Genomic DNA, 7,460 nt, shown 5'->3' on the forward strand with positions numbered 1-7,460 from the left:
CCTAACTATACATTATATAGTTTTAGTATATATAAACTATATGATATATATAGACTATATGGTATATATAAACTATGCATTATATATAGTTCACTAGTATATATAAACTATATACTATATAGTTCATTAGTATATATAAACTATATAGTATATATAAACTATATATTATATAGTTTATTAGTATATATAACCTATATAGTATATGATATACAAACTATATATATATAGTTCATTAGTATATATAAATTATATAGTATATATAAACTATATATTAAATTATTAATATAAAAATATATATTAATTGAAAGAATTGAAAAATATATAATGATCAAATTGAACAAATTTTAAATATGAAGCTTAAATTAATAAATTGTAACATTAAATTTGGATTAAATTGAAAAAAGGTTGAAATATGAAGATTAAATTAATATATTAAATCATTAAATTTGAACTAAATTGAATAAATTTAAAACTAAGAGACAACACTACAATATCAAATAAAGTTAAAAAAGCCGCGGGTTTTTTCCCTCGCTTAAGCCACAAGGCTACGCGCCAAAATCAACATCATTTCTCGTCAAATAATGTCTCTTTTCTCCAACCAGCAGGCAGTTCCGTTCTTTCATTACTTGAGTCTCAGAAAAATTCCCCCTCGTTTTTTGCCGCTCTTCTTCTCTTTGCCATGGCTTCTGATTCTTCTCCTGCTAATTTTAAAAACGGTTACTCTCTCTTCTACTCTTCAAAAGCTTGATTATTTTATATATTTGAAGTGTAATTTTTTGGGTTGTTATTATTTTTAAATCTAGAGATAATGATTGTTTAGGAGCATGAGAGATAATGATTGTTTGCCTGGTAGTTGCTGTTATAATCTGATGATTCAAGGGTTTCTTCAGAGGGTCGAAGAGTTTGAATCACCCCAAATACACAACCAGGTAAAGCAACGATCTCGCGTTTGGCAACTGCAGTTCATGGTCAGGTATGTGGGCGGTTCCCTTGAAAATTCTCTCGAAAATACATATCTTCGGGTGTTTGATCACGGAAGTTTATTTCCTTTTTTTATGTTATTTTGATCAGTAATTCCAGCCAGTTGAGAGAAATGGCAGATCTGCTATGAAGAATGACAGATTCCCAGATGATTTGTTGGTTCTATCATGTGAAGAAGATTGTGAATTTTGTATTCCTTTCCTCGAAAAAGGTAATAAGGGTTCTGTAAATTAGCTGGATTTCAGTTCGAATGTTTTTATTTGAGTGTTTTGCCGTTACGTTATGCTTTCAGAGGCAGCGATTTACAGTTCAGAGCTGTTACTAAATGGAATAGTTGTCATATACATACATACATTTATTTATGTTTTGGTTTTTGCTTTGATGAAATGGGTTGTTAATTGGTTGTTTATTTGATGCTTTTGATAGATCCATAATCCATGTTCTAGAATGCTCATAAAAGGGTTTCTTTATTTGCTTTTTAACGAATGAAATATGCATTTGATTCTAATATGGTGGTTTTGTTTGATGCGTTTTGTTCAACCTGTGTTCTAGTTTTTGTTTTTGGTTTGCTGTATCTTGTAACATCAATAAATTTAATATATTTTACCATATAAAGCGCCTAACCGAGTTGAGTTTTTGTTGCAGAGAAATCAGTGAGTCTTGTCGTCGGATGGGTGTTTCCTTTTCCTGCCCATTTGCTAAATGCAGTGATGTGGAGAATGGCTTAGAATCCATCACTGTGAAGTCCATTAGCTTTGGTGATGATGGAGTCAGAACACCTCTTAGATCCATCACTTCCACCTTATTTTTGGATCTCATCTTACGATCTAATAAATCAATTTTGATTTGAAATGCTTCATAGATAGTGTAAAGATTTCCACTTGCAAATGAGTATTTAGTTCTATTTTCAGTTTAGTTAGTGGACTTTAAACATTAAGGAAACAGTTAAATGTTATATACTATGTTTCATCTTTCACAAGTGATCTTTTTGAGAAGATTTTCTTCTGGTACCTCTGCACAAAGTGAGAGTCTTGTTGATGGTAAAGTTGAAAACATGATGTATAACATCTTTGAAAACCTAAAAATTAAGGGGGGAAATCGTGAAAACAATATCCCCTGTGCAGCTCTAATTGGAAGCTCTACCTTTCTTCATTCCGATGACTGTTTCCTGCCAAGCTGAGCTCGTATTCAGCACCGATGAAAATATTGTAGGTGAATCCTCAACACTACTGCAAAAGCTTGAAACAAGATCCAAGCTTCACATACAAAAGGCTGAAACACTTGGCTGGTCTCAATTGTCAACTCCATCAGGTGCCTCTCTGTTCCTTTCTTTCCTTAAAATGCATATCACTTGGTTGTACGGTTTAGGAATATAATAGTAACAATACTTATTGCGTTAACACATTAGTAGTTTTATGATCCTCCTTATTAAATTTTAAGTATGTTACTCTTACCTTCATGGTATGCTTGTCATGAACAATGTGATTACATGAACATCTTCTCTGCAGGGATAGCAGTGGTAGAGCTGGTGACTATTCCCAGGATGGAAGGTACCCTTCACGTATATGAGAAGTTGTTCAAGCAATTAATTTGATATCCTCTTATGTTGAAATATGCAAATTATTTAATCATTTATATGTTGAAAGTAACTTTTCTGGTCTTGTTGCTACACCAGGCCGTAATCATTTATATGTTGCTATAGTAAGGGTTTGGTAAAGTCGGAAATGTTTGGCACTGTTGGCCATCAAATTCCCTTTGGCTTTATCATTGATTGTATGTTTTCTTAATGCAGGGTGCTTGTTGAATCGATGCAACGATGCTTGCTGAATTGGTACATTAATGCTTGATGTTGCTGCTGTTTATTACTCACTGATGTATTGTAAATTATTGTTGTTGGTATGACTTAAATCAATTTTAGAACCTTATAAATTCTTATCTAAATAGTTATCATGTTGAATTATGTTGGTGACTTTTGGCTTTTAAAGCTAGAAGTTGTTCAAAAAAACATGTTCGTAACATTTAGGTCAAAGCTCGATGATGATATTTCTGGTAGATAGTAGGCTTTTAGCCTTGTAAACATTAGTTATAAGATCTGAGAGTATTTATTTCAATATAAATTATTTTGTTTAGTTGATTTATTGTAATTTTAGTGTTTCAAGTGTAATAAATTACCTTCATTTATAAATATTTTTAGTATTTGTAATGTTATTCAAGTTTTTAATCTTTAATAAGTCATCATTTCGATTAATATATTTGATTTTAAATTTCAAGTTAAGTTTACTTAAATATTTATCAATTTTCACATTAAAAGTAATTAGATTTATGAATATTTTAACTCAGGTAATATAATTTAATAAAATAAAATTCAATAAGATAATATTTAAATTTAATTTATTGATTATAAATAAAATTTATAATATAATAAATATAAAGAAATGAATTGGAATTTATATAAAAATCAAATTTATAATATACAAATTATATTAATATAAAACTAATTTTAAATGTAATCATATTAATTTAATTCATAATAATTTATGATAAATTTCAAAAAGTAACATATTAATTAATTATTATAATAATTTAATTATCATTAGTTATTATAAATTTAAAATAATATAATTATATTAATTGTAACTTCACTTATAAGTCAGGATAATATTATATCACCTAATAACATGTCAGATCATTTACAGGTTGAGTTAATTACAGGTCAGGTTCATAACAGGTTAGGTTGAAAACAGATCGGGTAATACCAGTTATTTACCAGGTCAATATCGGGTTCGAGTTCATATCAGTCGGATGCAGTTCGGGTTCGAGTATCATATTTTCGGTTCAATTCAGGTTCATGTCGTTCTCAGGTCGGATGCAGGTCGGGTTCAGATCCACAATTTCCAGGTCCAACTCGGGTTCAGGTCAACACCAGTTTCGACTCAAGTCGGTTTCGGATCGTTACAGCGCAGGTCAAAAACAATTTTAACTCGAGTCTGTTTCAGTCAATTTTACAAATCGGGTCAGCTTTTTACACCCCTAGTTTCAGGATGAAGCAACAAAGGTTGAGCAGAGGGATAAATAATGAAGCAGATTACGAGTCACCCAAGATCCCTATAGTCTTTTTAAAACTAGTATGAAATCTTAATTCAATTGGTATACAACAAAATCAAAACCGAATCAAATTGGCTTCGTAATTCGCCTCTGCTGATTCTATTGTCAAAGCTACTGCTGCTGTTAAGACAATGGCTGTTTGGTTTTTGCATTTTGATTGAGAATGAGACCTTTTCCTTATTTGGGTAAACTACACCTTTAGTGCTTAAACTATTATTTTTATTCTATTTTGATACTCAAACTTTATTTTTTTCTTCAAAATCACACCTATTTGCAACATGCGCACACTTTGCAGACGTTGCTTAAATCTAGAAAAACAACAACATTCTCTGCACCATTGAGGTCACTTGATGGGTTCTATAGATCCTTTTATTATTTCTACAGGGTTCATCTAATGGATAGAGTACATAAAAGAAATATCTATAAAGAATTTGGTTATTAATGAATGCATGACTAAAAACAATCATACCATGTTATTGGTTCCAGATTTAATCATATAATTTGTAGACCAATTGTTGAAATCCCACTAGTCACAGTAACCTTTTGTAATACTCCATAAAATTTTATTTAAGTGTTTAAAAAGTCCATGGCAAAAATTAAAGTATCTGAGTATGTATGTATCAAAAACAAATTATTTGGTCCCTCCTTTAAGGAAGATAGTAATTGATTATTTTGATTTGTTAACAATTAATAATGTCTTATTTTATATATATAATAAGAAGCAAGGAAATTCAATCTAGGGAACGAAATTCAACAGAGTTATTAAAAACATATGGAGAGTGGAGACTTTAAGAAAGAAAGATCACACGCACCTGCAATGCCAAATCATAGTAGGCAAAAGGCTTGATATAAAGGACTTGAGGATCCATTTTTTCCGAGTAAACTCCTTTAAAGGTGATTCAAACATGTCACATTCTAGGAAATAAATTGGATGATTACAACCCTCGGATCATTATCTTCAATCGATATAAATATGCAAGGAACTAAGAGATTCAAGTTCCATAACTGGTTGAAAAAAAAGTGTTGGAGCAGTTTCAGAGATGGTGAGACGCCTGTAATCACCATTTTTACCTCTCCATTCCAGCATCTCCACGTTGCATTTCCAGCAATTTCCAGCAGCTGCAGCAGCCCCTCCATACAGCATTTCTAGTAGCTTCCAGCGACAGCTGCCCCTCCACGTTGCAGCTACAAACAGCCTCCAGCAAGCCGGGACAGCAGCCCCTCCACGTCCCAGTTCCAGTGGCTTCCATCACCTCCTTTGGCCAGTGACTCACCGAAGCTTTCCCCTTTGGACTGGTCCAAGACAAGCACTGGAGGTGGCTATAAAAGCCACCACACCTGCGAGACAGAGAAGGAGGAACAGACAGAGGACAGAAAAAAAAACGACAGGGAGAGATACGAACAACAACCAACAATCAGAACAAAAAAAGACCAGCAACACAAAGAGAGGACCACGACAGAAAACAAAGAAAAGAGAGAGAAATGAGCAAGAACAGCCATCGAGAGCAACACAAAACAGAGCGAGAACGAGGGACTTACCACAGAGGAGAGCCCAATCGTCGCCGGAGACATTTTCAACCGAGGTAAAAGCTTCGGTTTTCCTAGATCTACAAAAATCCGAGGAATTTTAGGGAAAACGGGAGTCAGATTTAGTTTTAGATCGCTTGGATCTATCGTGTGGTGTATTTTGAATTTTTCCGCCCACCATTAGTAGTGGCCGGCGGCCGTGATCGGCACCGGAGACGGTGGCCGGTCGGAGCTCGACGAGAGCCCTTTTCAGAGAAATTTTTTTTCTCTTAGAATGAGAAAAAGAGAGGAATGATATCAAATGGCCAAAATGGCCGGTTTTAAGGGTATATAAATCCCTCCCCAAACGACGTCGTTTTGGGGAGGGTATCTGTGTAATTTCACTTTCGGGAAAATTATTTCCGCAATCACTCCAGGTCTGTAACTTTTTCATTTAGTCCCTGGAATTAAATTCTGAACGTTTAATTTGGTCCGAATTTTATTTTAGTCCATGACCTAATTATAAATATTTAGGTAAATAACCGATTCAATCCCTCATTATTTTATTAATTTATATTTATCCCTGAATAATTAATTAGGGTAAATTACTCTGTAATCCTCGTATTCCATATCATTTCAAATTAGGTCCTTTAATATTAATATTTTATATTTTAGTCACCCATTTTAATACTTATCATTTACTTTATTTGTAAGTTTATTACCTTTTTATTTACTATTATAGTTTTAATTTTATTTTAATCACTATTTATTTATATTTTAATTCAATTTATTATTTTAATTTTATATGTTTATTTGAAATATATTTAATTATTGTTAAGTATTATTATTTAATTCATATAATATATATTAAGTAATATTTATTTATTTATTTATTTATATATATTAAATAAATATCTTACATTTATAAATTATATATTATCTATTTATTATTATTTTTTTATAAAATGTTTTTATATTTATTCATTTTCAATATCGAAGAGAATAGATGTCTTAAGGCACCTAGAACTTTTCTGATATTTCAAAAATAAATCTTATTATATTAAAATAAATTTTTATTTTTTTAAGAAATGTTTTAGTTATTTACTTATTTTTAATATCAAAGAAAAGAGCTGTCTTAAAGTACCTAGAAGCCCTTTTCTGATATTTCTAGATAAGTAAATATCTTATTTTTATAAATTATATATCTATTTTTATTATTATTTTTAGAAAATTTTTTATTTTTCATTTTTCAATATCGAAGAATTTTTGGTTATAAACGCAGATCAGTTCATCTTTAACTGATGTTTTCTTAAAACTCTTTTAAAAGATAATTTTTAGGTATTCGACCTACCTAACCCAAAAGGCCAATGGCGACTCCCAAATTATTTTAAAAACCATTTATTCACATCACTTTTTCCGCCAAGTATTTAAAATTTCGTGCCCGGATGAAAACCGGTTACGACAGCTTGGCGACTCCGCTGGGGAACAGTCATGCTTTGAAATTAATTATAAATTGTCTCTATTAATTAGGAAAAAAAATTCATTATTTAATTTTTAATTATTTCTTTCAAAATTTTATTATTTATTTTTATATTATTTTATTAATATTTTTTTTTCAGGTATTAATTATTTTATTTATCTGTTAGAGGTTTGAACATTTCTCCTCACACACAACACTTGCATTGCATAACATAAAGCTCTATAATTGAGTTTGTCCCTTTTAAGTGGGAGTGAAAGCGACGTCTTCGTGAGAATTTATTCTCCGTGTCAGACCTAGCAAGTAACTTTCGGGGTTCATATGCTCTATGTCTTCGTGAGAATTTATTCTCCGTGTCAGGTATAGAGAAATGTATCGCCTCGAATTGAAC

At 31.3% G+C, this 7,460-nt stretch overlaps 1 long non-coding RNA gene across 1 annotated transcript; it reads left to right on the forward strand.

Moving 5' to 3' along the window:
- The first annotated feature begins 826 nt into the window (after window positions 1–826).
- Window positions 827–1,883, forward strand: LOC120141499. Its single transcript, XR_005517769.1, has 3 exons — window positions 827–973; window positions 1,072–1,192; window positions 1,627–1,883. It is a non-coding gene; the product is annotated as an uncharacterized LOC120141499 (long non-coding RNA).
- The last annotated feature ends 5,577 nt before the right edge of the window (window positions 1,884–7,460 follow it).

Source organism: Hibiscus syriacus, unplaced genomic scaffold, assembly GCF_006381635.1.
Source record: "Hibiscus syriacus cultivar Baekdansim isolate YM2019G1 unplaced genomic scaffold, ASM638163v2 tig00110809_pilon, whole genome shotgun sequence".
NCBI classification, from domain to species: Eukaryota; Viridiplantae; Streptophyta; class Magnoliopsida; order Malvales; family Malvaceae; genus Hibiscus; species Hibiscus syriacus.